Source organism: Artemia sp. Qi Xiang Cuo, chromosome 9 (genome assembly GCF_049724085.1).
Source record: "Artemia sp. Qi Xiang Cuo chromosome 9, ASM4972408v1, whole genome shotgun sequence".
NCBI classification, from domain to species: Eukaryota; Metazoa; Arthropoda; class Branchiopoda; order Anostraca; family Artemiidae; genus Artemia; species Artemia sp. Qi Xiang Cuo.
In genome coordinates, this window is record NC_142802.1 from 564,895 (window position 1) to 582,065 (window position 17,171).

Consider the following 17,171-nt stretch of genomic DNA (forward strand, 5'->3'; position numbering starts at 1 on the left):
CGCTACACAGTACTCCTCCTTCCGCCCTGTAACAGTGACTACTACCTTCTGTAAGCTTTTTTAACTTCTGGTCCTTGACCATCTGAACGCGAAATGCTATGTTCAATTTTACCAATTTGGATTACAACCACGGCTCGGTTGTGCCCACGCTTTGTCGGTTATCGCAAACGCATTGGTCGATGCTGATGCATCAGCTGAAACTCTCGTGTTGGCTGGGCCTGATGTTCGTAAAACGTTCGATTCTCTCATTCACGCCGCTATGCTAATCCATACAGCAAAACGTGGAGTGAGCCCTTCATATATCAGAGCTCTTCGAGACATGTATTATCGTCTTAATGTTCGCCTAATACTTCACCCATTAGCTAAAGTTGACGGGACTCAAGTCTATGCACCAACCCCTAATATTTTTGTCAATGTTGAAAAAGGTACCCGTCAAGGTGCTGTTTCTTCCCCTTCACTCTTTAATAATGTAGTTCTCGATGCACAGTCAGCTGTTCCCACATCATTCATCTTTGCCGGTCTTGATTTATCTCTCGTATGGTATGCAGACGACATTCTGAATGTGAGCCGCACTATCCAGCGCATAAGCGAGACTTTCGCAACGCTACAATCTGAGTATGCGAAACTAGGTCTTCAGTTCAATGCTGAAAAGTCCGAAGTTGTATTCTTCAATTGGAAGCAAGCGTCACCGAGGGATATTCCTCTCGGAAATAGTAGGATTAAGCAAGTAGATCATATCACCTACCTTGGTCTTCTCATTGGCTCGTCAGTAATGCACACGCGAAAACTATTAATTGCTCTCATTGAGCGTAGAGTTGGGTTATCATATGCTTCTTTTGTAACTAATAAGTTACGGTTCAACACCAATCTTCTTTCGAAACTTTTTAACTCTGTCGCTCTACCACATTATTTGTACATATGGCCGTTTTGGAAAATGCTCACAAATTCTGACAAGTCAAAAATTCGTTCCGTTTTCTTCCAGTTCGCAAAATATCTTTTACGTTTTCCCCCTTGGACGCGTAATTCTTATCTGATTAGAAAATTTAGCATTGCTGACCCCATTATAGCCGTGGAAAAGCAAATTCGTGCTTATAATTCCCGTTTAATGAGGTTGAATCATCCCTGGTCGTCAGTATTAACCCATTAGTTAAGATGTATTTGTTGTGTTTTTTTTATTTATTTATTTATTTTTAAGTGTTTGTTTTCGCGCTTAGTGTAATTAGTGTTTTTTTTTTTTTTTTTTTTTGCTTTGTTTTTTTCCGATTACGGTTTGATGCAATGATTTTACTATTATTTATGTTTTTTCAGTATTTAGGAGCCTAAAAAAAAAGAAAAGAAACATGTCGCATAATTAGAGAGCAGTGTATAATTGTTTTTTTCCTTATCGTTTTGTGTTATTTGTTTTAAGTACTGATTTAGATCTTAGCTCCAGCGTTCGTCAATACAAACCACATGTATAACTCCTAAGTTTATGTGTATTGTTTTTTTTTGTTGTGTTGCTTATTGCTCCGTCTTTTCCTTTTTTTGTATGACGGGTTTTCCAATAAATAATAATAATAATAATATATATATATATATATATATATATATATATATATATATATATATATATATATATATATATATATATATATATATATTATATTTTAATTTAACCGGGCAATAATTGTGTGTATATATGTCTTTATTTCTTTTCAAAAAAAAACTTCAATGTTTTTTTTTGAAAACCGGTACACTGACGTTCTCTTGTCTGAAAAATCAATCTAGATAGGTGCTGACTTTAGGAAAATTCTTTTAGAGCCTTAATTCTAGAAGAAACTTGTTTCATGTGAATGACATCACACTCGTATGCATTTAAAGAGCAACTTACATAATTGTACTCGAGGGTGATTGTATCATTTTTGGTATCTATGACGTATGTGAAATTTTACAATAAGACGGTTGAACTTGACTAGCTGAAGCAAAAGGCATGGAAAAAATTTCTGAGGTAGTGATGAACAAAAATGTAGCGTGTACTTATAAGATAAGTGACAACGAGCATTACAACTGATCACAAATGACATTGCAAACAAAAGGATGTCCAAAACAAATCTGCGATTAGAAGACAAATCAAAACTGCAATGGAATGACGGAACACATAACTCTAGCACCACTTGAAAAAACAAGTAAAATTAATGACGAGATTGTCAATTACTCCCAGGAGAATACAAATCCTACAAAAGTTACGATTATTTGAAGGAAAAACAGGAAGGAGAATCATCAGTTGACGCTTGTCAGAAATATGTCGAAATTTTTAGACCTATGCGTAATTTTTTTTTAGGATTTTGGACCTAAGAAATTATTTTATAATTGTTGCTAAAGGAAACACAGTGTGTGGGTATCAGGGTTGCCACCGTCAGTAGGATTTTACTAGATCTAGCAAAAAAAAATCTAGTAAATTTAGAGGATCTAGTATATTTCCCGAAATCTAGTAAAAACTAGTAAAAAGTCATGATTTATAGTAAAACAAAACTTTTTTTTTTATTTTCCATGAATTCAAGGAAAAAAATTATCGTAAACATAGGGTTATGACAATTTACAATTTTTGCTTGCCTGTTTTACAATCTACAATTTTGCTTGTCTGTCTCAGAGACAGACAAGCAATCATCTATTTTCATAAACAGACACTTCACTTCCGGCACCTAAAGATCGACAAAATCAGAGTTCTGTGTATCAAATCTTACCAACTAAAAATGAAGCTATAATGACACTTGGATTTCTGATGATTGGGAATCAATTGGAATCAAAGCAAAAGCCAACCACCCAAGGTGATTAGGTGAATCTCCACAGTTTGAAAATTTTTATTGAGGAAAAAGGAGCCTGCTTAGAGAAATTAAAAGCAAGTAGAAATGTACTATTATATATATATATGATATATATATATATATATATATATATATATATATATATTATATATATATATATATATATATATATATATAATAGTACATTTCTACTTGGTTTCCTGAATTTTCAATCATACTATGAAAAGGAAAGGAAAGAGAAAAAAAGGAAAAAAGCTTGTGAAAATCGTTTTGATTATCCTTTTATAGTAAAAATCGATGCTTCATCGATACAAAATATTTTTTTTAGTATTTAGTAAAATCACATGCGATCCAGTAAAATTTTCCTCTCTGATTTAGTAAATTCTTCCAGGTCAGCACGGCAACTCTGGTGGGTATAGAAGAGTTTTCGAACTTCAAAAACATGTGGCTTTATATTAGATGTTATTACTATGTAAGGAATCAAGGATTGACCCTCAAACATGCAAATATAACCTAAATTATGTTTCCAATGCATTTTCTGTTTATTGATTTTGTCAAAATTGATTCAATTTTTGTCTAGCCTATTATGTTGAAGCAAAAGAGTATGGTATGGCAAAATGCATGCACAATAGGCTGATATAGGCTATATAGTTATGCATCAGCAGGAGGTAGGAGGTATTAGGTCTATGGGTAAAGTGACATGCTTTTAGCCTATGAGTGATATTAATAAGTAGGCTAGGTCTATTTTAAGATTTTTAAAGTTGTTCTCACAGCCCCAAATGGGTAAATATATACCAAATCATATTATTGAGATAGGAATAAAGTGAATACACCATTTTATGCCTTTTTTTTATGCTGATTACAAATATAATAATCATTTCTATTGGAAATGAATTTTAGACCCCCCCCCTTTATATGCCAATTCAGGGTATATATTTCTACATTAGGGGGTGGGGATAAAGTTTAAACTTACTTCCCATTTACATCAGAAACAAAATTTGCCCCCCCTCCTTTAATGTATAAATATATACCCTGAATTGGCATATATAGGGGGGGGAAATTCATTTCTGATAGAAATGATTATTATGTTCATAATCAGCATAAAAAAGGCATCAAATGGTGTATTCACTTTATTCCTAACTCAATAATATGATTTGGTATATATTTACCCCCATATGGAAGCTAATACCCAAGTTGAGTAATGAAATGTTGTGTGCAACTAACGCAAAGGGTAATGTCAGAAGGCAACAGCTCTATCAGATTGGGGAAAACATTGTCCAGTATATTTTGGGCTTGTTCCTCAAAGGATTTGGTTTATTTTTTGGTTCACAGCACAGATCTAATCTAAGGAATGGAAAATTTGTTAAATTTTTCATTGTTCATATTATTGACTTATGAATAAAGTAAAAATGGATATCCACTCTTTGACTATTAGAAAAAATTAGTTTATAAGCTTATATAGAATGGTACTATCCAATCTCCTTATAATTAAAAACATTTTAGTCATCTACTTAGAAAATTTGGTCCATCTGTATACCTAGGAAAAATCTAAATTTGCAAACTAGTTGACTAATATCGTCTCCCCTGCAAAACTTTCATTTTCCAACTAGTTGACTTATGACTTATCCCCAGCAACACTCAAATTTGCCAACTAGTTGTCAATAAATGTTGCCTCAGTAAAACTTACCTTTTCCAACTAGTTGACTTATAACTTCTCCCCAGCAACACTTAATTTTGCCAACTAGCTGGAAACAAACATTGCCCAAGAAAAAAATTCATTTTCCAACTAGTAGACTAATAATAGTTAGAATTTATTTTGAATAGCATAAAACATGTTAATAAAATAGTTTTTTTTTCAAATTTAATTATCACTATTGTTTCTATTGTTTTACAACTTCTGTCTCTCTCCCTGCCTCCCTCTTAATGGGAGATATAATTTGAGTTATATATTGGGCTTTGAAGCCAGAGATTTTTTTATTAATTCCCAGGATAATTAGTCTTATAATACCTGGTTGCAAAAGTGAGATTGAATTTGTCAAAGCTTGGAGGGTTATTCCTCCTGTCTGTTAAAGAAAACAGATGCACATTTGAAGTTTTGTTCATTTCTATCTTGCATTTAATGGACATAAATTGTGTATGTTCTGGTAAAATTCTACTTTAGCTACTTTTGACTATCTTGGAAAGGGGTTATGTTAGGAAAATGAAACTTTCAGTGATGGGTCTATGGGCTAAAGTATGTCCCGGGAAGGTATTTTGAAGTATTTATCTCCACTCCTTCTCCCTCTGGAGGGCCCTCGCCTTTGATGACCTTTAAAAATCTATGTGTTATAAAAGTGAAACCTTGCAAAATAGATCATCTGCTTAAATGAAGTACAACTGGGACAATGTTTTTTCCAGCTAGTTTGCAAAATTAAGTTTTGCTGGGGAGAAGTTATTAGTCAACTAGTTGGAAAATGAAAGTTTTGCTGGGGAGAAGTTAGTAGTCAACTAGTTGGAAAAGGAAAGTTTTGCTGGGGCAACATTTATTTTCAACTAGTTGGCAAATTTAAGTGTTGCTGGGGAGAAGTTATTAGTCAACTAGTTGAAAAATGAAAGTTTTGCTGGGGAGAAGTTATTAGTCAACTAGTTGGCAAATTTATGTTTTTTTTTCAAAATTTAGGAAATGTATTTACATATCTTTAAAACCTTATAAATTAGGTTTGAGCATAGTTATGAAGATGAAAACATTTATATTGTACTTCATTCAGGCAGAAGATCTATTTTGCAAGGTTTCACTTTGTAACACACAGATTGTTAAAGGTCAGGACCCTCCAGAAGGAGGAGTGGAGGTAGGTATTTCAAAATACCTTCCCAGGACATACTTTAGCCATTGACCCATCCCTGAAAGTTTCATTTTCATAACATAACCCCTTTCAAAGATAGTCAAAAGCAGCTAAAGTAGAATTTTACCAAAACAATAATTAAAAATTCTAAAAATGAGACATAAATATTCCTCCAGTAAAGAAACAAAGACAGATCAATGAAAGAACATACACAATTTATGTCCATTAAATGCAAGATAAAAATGAACAAAACTTCAAATATGCATCCATTTTCTTTAACAGACAGGAGGAATAACCCTCTAAGCTTTGACAAATTCAATCTCACTTTTGGGACCAGGTATGATAAGACTAATTATCCTGGGAATTAATATTAAAAATCTCTGGCTTCAAAGCCCAATATATAACTCAAATTATATCTCCCATTAAGAGGGAGACAGGGAGAGAGACAGAAGTTGTAACACAATACTAACAATAGTGATAATTAAATTTGAAAAAAAAACTTTCAAATATTTTATATTTTTAATTATAAGGAGATTGGATAGTACCATTCTATATAAGCTTATAAACTAAACTTTTCTAATAGTCAAAGGGTGGAGTCCCAGTAAAAATACCACTCAATGCCTTTTTATGCTCTTTCCAAATATAATAATCATTTTTGTCAGAAATGAACTTTACCCCCACCCCTATATATATACCAATTCAGCATATATATTTGCACGTTAGGGGGGGGGGAGGATAGTTTAAACTTGCCTCTCATTTACATCATAAATAAAATTACGCCCCCCCCCCTAATGTGCAAATATATACCCTGAATTAGTATATATAGGGTTGAGGATAAAATTCATTTCCAAAAAAATTATTATTATATTTGGAAAGAGCATAAAAGAAGGCATCAAGTGGTATGTTTACTTTATTCATAAGTCAATAATATGAACCACAAAAAATTTACCAAAAATTATATGGAAAGAAATAAATCAAAGTGGAGCAGTGATTAAGACCTTCCTCTGCTGGCTGTATTCCTGCATGAAGAAGACCAGAGGAAAAATAAAAAAATTAGAATGCAATAAGTTAGTCTATAGCATAGAGGATTCATTAAAGGCATTTTCATGGTGAAAAAATTGTTCATCAACTGTTGCATGAACATATTACGGTCAGTATATATGCTATTCTATAATTCAAATAGGAACAATATAAAGACACTTCTAAATTTTTTTTTATGTTCCTATTAATAAAGGAAAATACACTTGTAAAGAAAAATGTTTAAGGGTTTTTCCTTAACTAAACTATGCTGAAACTTCAGAATTCTTTTCTGTTTAGCCAGATATAGATCAGGAATACTTAACTTCACACTTAACATAGAATGATAAGTGTAAAGTAAAGTATAACTAGTACAATTTCTGCATATGTCTTCCTAGGCATTGTGAAATTCTCTTCTGCTGCAGTAAAAGACCAGCTTAAATTAAACATATCATCTATAAAATTCAAAACCAACACATCAACTCCTAGATACATAAAATTTGGCTCTATTACTCTTTAGGCCACAATTACGCAATTTTCATATAAAGGAGGTGAAGAAGGGGCTCCCTGGTAAATCTCCCTTTCTACAGAAATAACAAGATCAGAGGTTTTCCTTCCATGTAAGACAGAGGTTTTACTTTCAATTTCTCATACAAATTACAGAAATGTACCACAACATACTTATTTAGGCCATGGTTATGGTACGTAACCATGGCTTATTTAGGCCATGGTTATAGAACTCAGATGATTCAATCCAATCTTCCTCAGAGGACCTAAGCAGCAATGGGTTGCCAGACTTATCAGGCTACTTATTGCATACAAGATTCCAAATTTCACTAGGATTGTTTTCTGAGCAAGCACTTTTTCTTCTATAATATGTGACCTATGCGTTTGTGGACTCTGCAAATTTTCACTGAGCAAACAGACATATTTAATTAATAGCACCAGACCTTGGCTTGCCATTATCATACCACAGTTTATTCTGAAAGATAGAGACACAACTGACCTCAACAAGCTCAGTATTCTGATTCCATCTTGGAGCCTTGGTACCCATTCATACCTTTTGCCTAGGCATGGCAGTAGCCTCAGCAAGTGCCAGGACATGCACAATTTTGGTGCAATATATATATATTTAGTGAAATTTGCTTTTCTTTCTCATCTTGGTCAAATCCAGCCTGGAGAAGGTAATTAGGGACTTCTATTTTAGATTGTATTCCTATTCTACTTCCCCAAACAGCTTTTACTATTCATTAGAACACTACTAGGGCATTGCAGGATTTCAAGATTATTTGAGACAGAAAAGTGGTCAGGAGCACTGATGGAATAATCTACATGTAAGCAAGAGGAAGCTACAATCAATTTAGGTTTAAGTATGAAGGCAAGGTTTAGTTTTAAGCCACTATTATGTATATATGTTAAATTCATATAATTAAAGGTGGATTCAAGATCCCTTCCTTCAGTCAACATGGGTTCATTAAGCAAAGCTTAAAATTGGGACAGTTGATTTCAAATAGCCTAGGTTACTGTTCATATCACCTGCAACAATAGGAGTAAGACCCTGCTGCTGCAACTGCATAAGAGAGCTTGCTAGTTTACTACATGCAATGCTGAATCTACATTTGGGTCTTGTGTCATGATATGCCTTAATCAAAAGTGTCAAAGATGAAATCTCTGAAATTAGACAAGAACTGGCAGAGAGGGTAACACATTCCCAAATGCAAGAGTATGTTGACTCAGCCTACCTAGAGTTAAACAAGCACCTGCAAACAGTTGAGGCCAGAACCCAACCAACAGCAACAACTTGAATCTGTCATAAGTAAGTACCTGTTCATTAATACTGCAAAAGAGAAAAGAAAATTTAACATTGTAGTTCAAAACTTGGAGGAACCTGCATCACAGTCTACTGAAGAAAAAATTGCACCTTACCACAAAAATGTAGAACATATTATTGTGAATGATCTTGGATTGCCTAAACTGAAGATTGTAAAGGCTGTTAGGCTAAAGACCACCAGGCAACACAACCACATGCTGAACCCCTCTTCTCATCCAGGTTGATAATTCCCAACTCTTACTAAAAAAGCAGATAGTTCAGAAATCATACAAAAAGCATAAGCAGATTGAAGTATACTTTAGAAATGACATTCCCCAAAAGTTAAGAAAACGAAGCAGCAGAGACACTGTTGAAACAACTAGAAACCATATAGGCTCTGACAGGGTAAAAAACAGCAACCAAGCAAAAAACAGACAATCCCTGGCAGCAAGCCCAAGCAGGAGCAAACAAGAAACTTGAATAAACCCTTCCCTAGAGGTATTGACGGGGTTGGAAAAATTCTGCTTTGGAAAAATTTAACAGACAAAGCCTCAAGGCCACATGTAAATAGTAGTAACTTCAAGCTGTATTATTGTAATGCTGACCAGTTGCTTCCCAAAACGACAGAGCTTAAGCTAACCATAGCAAGATTGTGTCCTGACATAATTTCTATTATTGAAGTAAACCCCAAAAACCAATTGAGCAATGTGAGATCCAGATAGACAGCTACAACCTGATAAGTAATCCCAAAGCAACCAGCAGGGGTTTTGCCATATACACAGTCAAATATCTCTTTGTGGAATCATGCTCAGTACACCATCAACCATATCCAGTGCTGAATTTGTTACTGTCAACATAGTGATAGTTTTTCAGTGTGTTGTGTCTACCACTCACCATCTGGAAGGGCTGACAGAAAGAAACTTGCCATTGAGGAAATAAGAGCAGAATTGACCAGGCAAGCAGAAATCCTGGAACAAGCAGTGTACATTGTGGGTGACTTTAATCTGCCAGAATTAACATGGACTGCTGCAGATGTAGACACCCATCTTTTTAAAGATGTGCTAAATGAGTGCCACCTGTCCCAATTACTCCAAGAGCCAACACATTCAAGAGATGGCAAAAAGAAAATATTCTTGGTTTGTTCCTAGCCAACCAGCCTGAGACAATTATTGAAATAGTAGTCTCAGCACCCCTGGGAACCACTGCAGCATATCAGCAGAGATTAGACTAAACTCCACAAAGCCAAACAAATATACAAAGAAGACCATAACCAGGTTAGATGCAGCTAAGTATAAGAGCATGATGCAAAGTGTGGACTGGGAATGCATGAAGCTTGATGATGATGTAAACAATCAGCTACAACTAGTCAGTGACATCATCAAAAAAGCATCTACTTGCTGCTCAGTCACTAGTGAGAAAACAGTCCCCAAAACTCTACCAAAATTAGACCCCAATATGAAGCAACTGATTAACATTAAACAAAGGAAGTTAAAGAAGTTAAGAAAATTCAGGAGCAAGGAGAACGAAAAAGCATACCAACAAGCTAGCAATAAAGTCTGCAGTGAATCCAGAAAAGTTGAAAAGGAGCAGGAACAGTATGTTCCCGGCAAGGCAAAAACTGATCCAAAATTTTTTTGGAAACACATCAACAAAAAGCTCACTAGTAGAACTGGAATCCCTGACCTGAAGCAAGAGAATGGCAATGAAGCCACCACCCCAGCTGAAAAAGAAGAAGTACTGAGCCAGTTCTTCAGCTCAATATACACTACCAAATCCCCAGAAGCCAGCACTACTACTCGCAACCCTGTAAGTCAAACGAATCGACCCTAGATGGTGGATACCTAAGCTAGGCAAGGTGATGTGCTCAAACTACTCAGGAAAAAGGATCCCAATAAATCACCCAGACCCAACGGTATAGCAGCCAGGTGGCTGAAGATTGCTGCTGAGGAACTTGCAGAGCCACTTACTCAACAGTTTGATACATCCCTACAGCGTGGTATAGTCTCAGCTAAATGGAAACAAGCTAATGTTGTGCCCATACATAGGAAGGGGGACAAATGCAGTGCCTCCAACTACTAGCCAATAAGCCTAACTTCCCAGCTCTCCAAGATTATGGAAAAATTAGTATGCAACAAGATTATGAATTTTGTATTAGAGAATCAACTGATTAGTGCAGAAGAGTTTAGCTTCATGCCAAGAAGCAACTGCACTAGTCAGCTCTTGGAAGTTTTGGACGAGAGTGGACAGCAGCCCTGGAAAGTGGCTTGAGTGTACTGATGGTTCTGTTTGACATAGAAAAGGCTTTTGACAAGTCCTCCATAGCCCCCTGCTCTCATGACTTCATACCTTTGGTATAAGTGAGTAGATGATTTTGTGGTTATCTTCCTTTCTACTTGACCATAGCCAGATTGTTAAATTGGAAGACACATTGTCATCAGAAGCTAGTGTAGCAAGTGGCATTGTCCAGGGGAGCATAATAGGGCCACTACTATTCATCCTCTGCATAAATAACATAGCTGAAGGTATCACCAGCTGCATCAAGCTCTTTGCAGATGACACAAAGCTTTTCATGCCAGTGGCAAAACAATAAGATATAACCATCCTGCAGAGCAAAAAATGTTGAATAGCAAGCTTGAGAGCCTAGGATTAAGCTTCAATGCTACAAAGTGCAAGACATTATGGATTTGACCCAAGCCAATAAACAGTGATGACACCCTCACATTAGCAAGAACAAACACTGTCTCAGTCATATCACACACTGATTGTGAAAGAGACATGGGGATCTTTATAGACTTGGGGCTAAAATTCCACCAACACACAGATCTCATTGCAAATAAGGCAAGCAGGCTTGTTAGTCTAATCAGGCGGTCTTTCAGGCATTTAGACACTAAAACCTTCACCAGACTCTACAAAGCCCTTGTGCAACCAACCATTGAGTATGGAAACATAGTCTGGGCCCCTCATACATTGGTGATGCTATCAAAATCGAAAACGTGCAGAGATGTGCCGCCAAAAAACTCCCTGGACTAAAAGAAATGTCATATGAAGAGCGCCTGAAACAAATGAACATATTAATAGCGTTTGCATTGAGCTTATTCCCAGATTCGTCATATACACTTACACTTTGCCTTACAGATGAGCCAGTGAGAAGCCGTATTCCTTTATAGTAACCGGCTGGGTTTGTGGTCATGAGCTTGTTCGTTTTTGAACTGTAGGACTTCTCTGCAAATCTACATTCATAGACCACTTGATTTCTCAGCTTGGAAGCTTCACCTATCTTCCCCCTTTTGTGGAGCCTGTTGTGTTTGCGTATCAGCCTTTTCAGGCGTAAGTTAACCCAGGGCTTGTCAGCTGAATTTACTGTGACTCTTCTCTGGAAAATATACATCATAAGCTATCCATATTTCAGTGGAAAATATTCTATACATGTCATTGACATTGCAGTTTTTATACAAATTTTTCCAGTTTTTTGAAATGGCCCATTTAGTGAATAGCTCTTTTCCAGACTCAGTCAGAGGCTGGCTTAAAAAATTCGTTTGGTTCCCATTCTCTTTTCCTCCCTGGGACACCAGTGCACACAGAAATGTGTACTTTTACCAAGACTCAGCAACGTCACTGGATCACTATTGGAAATATCTGTGAAGATGAGATCAATGACAGACTTTTGAGTTGTCTTTTCACAAACAACTTGCTTCAAGCTTAGTGATTGTTCAATCCAGCTGGGTATTAGGTCATCGAAGTCACCCCTAAGAACCACAGAACTGTTTGGGTGTCTCAATTTAATCTCATCTAGACATGCTTGTAGATGGGCTATGAGCTCCTGCCTGTAACTCGACCGTGGCGGAAAATAGAGTACTCAAACTACAATCAAGGAAAACTTACAGGGAAGAATTTTTAGTCTCAGTATTACCCACAACAGCTCGTAGTCGGTAGTCCGAGAGCCTTCATGTATCTGATGCGGTATATTGTTTCGAATGTACATACCTACTCCTCATCCATGTGTGACGACAGCACCTTCCTTGTTTCACCTACTCTTGACGAGAAAATAATAATTATTTGTCTGGGCGTTAAATTCATTGGCAGACCACGTCTCTGTTATGCAGCAAATATCAATTCTATTGTCATTTAGTCTTGTTGAAAGTTCTGTCACTTTATTGCTTAGAGACCAAGGAGAAAAGAGGGGAGTTCGTAGGAATTAGCTATTTCTTTCTTTTTATCTACCTGGTGTAGATTGCCGAAAAATGCTGGAAGTTTGCCAAATTGTTAGAAGTTGTTGGGACAACAGGTGAGGGGGCTGCAGGGACCCCAAGAGATGGCTAGTGGCTCGCCATACTCCAGTTGGGAGGGAGAACTGGGCTGAACAACTTGGCCCTTACCTGAGAAGAAAGAAGGAGTAGCATTTCGGCTAGGACACATTAAATACAAAGGGGAAATACCTCTCTCGTTAGAAACCGGTCTTTTATGTTTATTCAGCGGGAAACGCCTAGGATAGTTGGTATTTGGAGACCTCGCTGGTTGCTGCTTTGGAGACAGTTCCTGTTGCGGGGTGTGGACAAAATTGCATTTCAATTTGTTAGGGCACTGGTATAACGAACCATGCTTGCACAGGTTTGGGTGATCAAACTTGCAGTTCTGACTCTTGCACTTATTAGCTGCATAAAACTTGCAAGGATGAACATAAGTACAAGCTTTAGCTTTGTTGCATTTTCCGTGACCAAAATATTTGCAAATCGTCCTTTTCTCTTTCTGTTCTGTGTGTGGTTGACTAGTAAACTGTGAGAGACTTCGTTTAGAAACGCTTTGTTGTTTAAGCTGGTTGGCAACATCCTCTTTCAGCTCAGGTCCCACAAGGTTAAGCAATAAATCTATTTGCTTTTGTTGAAGCTGAATGATTTTGTCCTTTTCGACCATAGCAAGGCGGAGCTGCATCAACTCTTACTTTAGACCTTAGATCCGCCTGTGCCTCCAGAGTCACTCAGGGCATCAAGAAGGAGCCACCAATCTTACCACAGGTTTGCTGCTGCAAGTATGTCCTCCCACTGAGGTTTGATTGATGTGTGCAGGTTATGGAGATCTGTCTGGTACTTTTGACGCAGGGTGCTTCTAGGTCTGCCCCTGCGGCATGGACCCGATGGCTGCCAATGGAGCGCTGCATTTGGTAGTCGGAGATTGTCCATATGTAGTACATGGCCTAGGTATCTCCATCGGTGGACTCTTATGATATACCGTATGTCACAAGAGGCTGGCCAGTCTTGTCACAGATGGATTGGTTTGTTATTCTCTGCTGCCAACGGATGTTGAGAATTCTTCTGAGACATATGTTTTCGAAAGCAAGTATTCTTCTCTCTTGTTCCTGGCTCAGGTGCCAGGTTTCAGCTGCATAAAGCAGCACTGGCATAACATTGCTATTGAAGAGTCGTAGCTTTAGCCATATAGAGAAGCTTTGGGACTGCCATACCTTCCGTAATCTATTGAAGGCCTCATTGGCTTGGTCGATTCTTGTGAAAACTTCTTTTGTGGTCGATCTGGTGCTTTCTATTTTGCTTCTCAAGTATTTGAAATGGACGACTTGCTCAATGTGTTGGTCTCCGCAAGTGATGCTCAGGGGTGAATCTGTGGTAGCCATGCATTTTGCTTTCTCATTATTTATTTTCAGGCCGACCTGGCCACCTCTCTCCCTCACTTTGTCAAGGAGTTCTTGGAGTCTTTGCTTGCATGATTCTAGGACGGCAATGTCGTCAGCGAGTCTACGTCACCGAGGCGTGTTTCTGGATTCAGCTGGATTCCCTGTTTGCTTGTACTTCGCAGTATGTAATCGATGACTATTACGAAAAGTAGCGGTGACAAGACGCAACCTTGCTTAACTCCTGACAGAATGCGGAAGAAACTTTTTTAGCCATCTGTTGTCTTTACACAGCACTCGCTATCTTCATAATACGCAACGATCAGCGAAACTATCTTTTCAGGGATTCCGTAATGCAGTAGGATCTTCCACATACTTTGGCGGTCTACTAAGTCAAATTTCTTCTCAAAATCGATAAATATCATATAGATTTTGGAGCGCCATTCTCTGCTTTCTTCCGTCAGTAGCCGTAGAGTAAATATCAGGTCTGCACATGAACGGTTCGACCTGAACGACATCAACTCTACCAGAGAAAAATCTGGATCTGTAGAGCAGTCGCCTCCGCCGTCTAAAAGTATTGGTTCGAGACTTTTCTTAGCTGCAGGTTCTTTCCGGGTAGATTTAGGGGATAAAAATAATTGTTTATCCGTCAAATTTCTGGGAGGAGTTGCCTGCCCTCTCCCATCGTCACCATCTGTTCGTAGCTTGGCAGCCAATAATTTCACTCGTGCTTCAAGGTCTGTCTTTTTCCCGGACGTATCTAGTCCATGTTTTTCGAGGTGGCCGGCGTTTACCTCCCTGGCGAACACCCCTCGCAAAATAACCCCCGGAAAATACCCTCCCCCCACAGAAAATACCCCCCCCCCCGTGGAAAATACCCCCCCCCCCCGGAAAATACTCCCCCGCTGAAAATACCCCGCCAGAATATACCCCCCCCTCCCCGCTGAAAATACTCCCCTAAGCTCAGCCTCACATTCTGAGAAAATTTCAATTTTTCACAGATTTTTGGGTCACTTGCCGGAGACTCTCGGCGGGTGGGCGCCCCCAAATTCCCAAATTCCATTCTCAATTTAGCACTTGTTCACGGATGCCCACTGTCTCCAATCCGCTGTCCCAATAGTATCTATTCATTGCCTCAGCTCGGTTCAGCAATTAAATAAAAAAAAAGTTTTTTTAACTGAAAGTAAGGAACGATGTTAAAACTTAAAACGAACAGAAATTATTCCGTTTATGAAAGGGGCTGCCCCCTCCGCAACGCCTCTCTATTTACTATAATGTTTTTTATTGTTTAAAAAAATAGAGTTGTGAGAAATTAAACCTTTAGCATAAAGAGCGAGGCGTTGAGGAGGGGATAACCCCTTTCACATACGGAATAATTTCTGTTCGTTTTAAGTTTTAATGTCGCTCCTTACTTTCAGTTAAAAAAGCTTTTTTTTATGTGAGTTTTGAACTTTTTTGAATTACGGCAGGTTTTGATATTGGCTCACTGTAAATGAATCGTTAGAATAAAATCTACATATAAATTTTACTTTTATTTGGCTAAATGGCTTTCTCGAAAGTTGTTTAATTTTATTTACGAACGTTTTTATTAGAAATAAATATACGTAACTTGTGAATTAACTTACACAACGAACTTCTATATTCATAGATTTTTAATACGTATATTAAAATACCTTGCTCTTTAAGCTAAGGTTCGAATTTTGTTCTAAGTCTTTAAAAATGACCTCTTAATCACAAAGGCCGTTAATTAGAATAAATAGCTCTTATGAAAGTACTAAAAAATCTTTGGCTTAAAGAGCGAGGTATTGACTAGGGGGTGAACCCAATCATATACGTAATATTTTCTGTTCGTTTTAAGTTTTGATGTTGCTCCTTACTTTCAGTTAAAGAACTTTTTTTATTTAATTGTAGGGAATCAGGTACCAGTCCGATCAGTACATAATTTATTCATGGATTATTGATCCACTAACGGGTCAATGACACCTCTTTCAAGGTCAATCACGGGATGTTTCTAAGTGTATTGATCCACGAAGGGGAACTAGATTTCTGAGAAATTGATTTGCATAAACGGCGGGGAATTCTATCATGAGGGGATTTCATTTTTAAATATGGCTTCTCAGGTCCTTAGGTCGGAGGGATAAATTGATATTTATTTTTAAATATGGCTTCTCTAGTCTTTAGGTCTGAGAGATAAATATTAATATTCTATCGAAGCCATAATAATGTAACTAGGAACAGCTTAGATTTTTCCAGAAATTCGTGCAAGATCAGGAAAGATTGAAACATTTTACGTTGGAAATCATTTTCAGTGAATTTAAAATCTTACAGCGCAAGGATGGTAAAATAAAGGAATATGCATAAATAAATTTTAGTGAATTTTGTGGGCGAAAAATATTAATTGACATTATGAGGGATTTTTGGGCAAAACAGTTTGAGACGTTTTAAAGGATGATTTGGGGTGAAAGCCTGTGGTCATTATAATACACAAGTTCCATTTGAACAGTGTTGTAAGGTCCACTACCCAAACCCCAAAGGCCCCCCTCCCCCCGAGCCCCCAAAGGGCCCACTCCCCCCGAGCCCCCAAAGGGCCCCCTCCCCCCATTTTTTCAATATTTTTTTAGCACTTGAGACACAGAAGGGCCCCCACATCTAAAAGGGCTTTATTATATCTTCTCAGAACAAGTTCTTTTCTTAATGTCCCTCCTAATTCAATTTTACACCCTGAAGTTCTCATTATTTTCATACACAGCGTTGCTTTACTGCTTTTTGAACACCCAACACCAAGCAATAATATTCAAAAGACTTTATTATATCTCTTCAGAACAATATCATTTCGTAATGCCCCTCCTATACCCATTTTACAACTTGATGTACTCGTCCTTTTTCACACAAAACTTTACCTTACGGCTTTTTGCATACCCCAACACCATGAAATACTTTTCAAAGGCTTTATTATATTTTTCAGAACAATTTCTTTTCTTAATATCCCTCTTAAACCCATTTTACAAGTTGAAGTGCTCCTCCTTTTCACACACAACTTTACCTTACGGCTTTTTGCATACCCGAACACCAAGCAATACTTTTCAACATTCTCT

General features: G+C 37.3%; 1 protein-coding gene across 2 annotated transcripts in view; it reads left to right on the plus strand.

Annotated features, from left to right (window-relative positions):
- The first annotated feature begins 3,237 nt into the window (after positions 1-3,237).
- Positions 3,238-17,171, plus strand: part of WDR79 (Telomerase Cajal body protein 1 homolog) — an 83,744-nt gene continuing 69,810 nt past the window's right edge. For both annotated transcript variants that reach the window (XM_089093814.1, XM_089093813.1), the window contains exon 1: positions 3,238-3,276. The gene's annotated coding sequence lies outside the window, so the exon portion shown is untranslated. The remainder of the gene's footprint in view (positions 3,277-17,171) is intronic.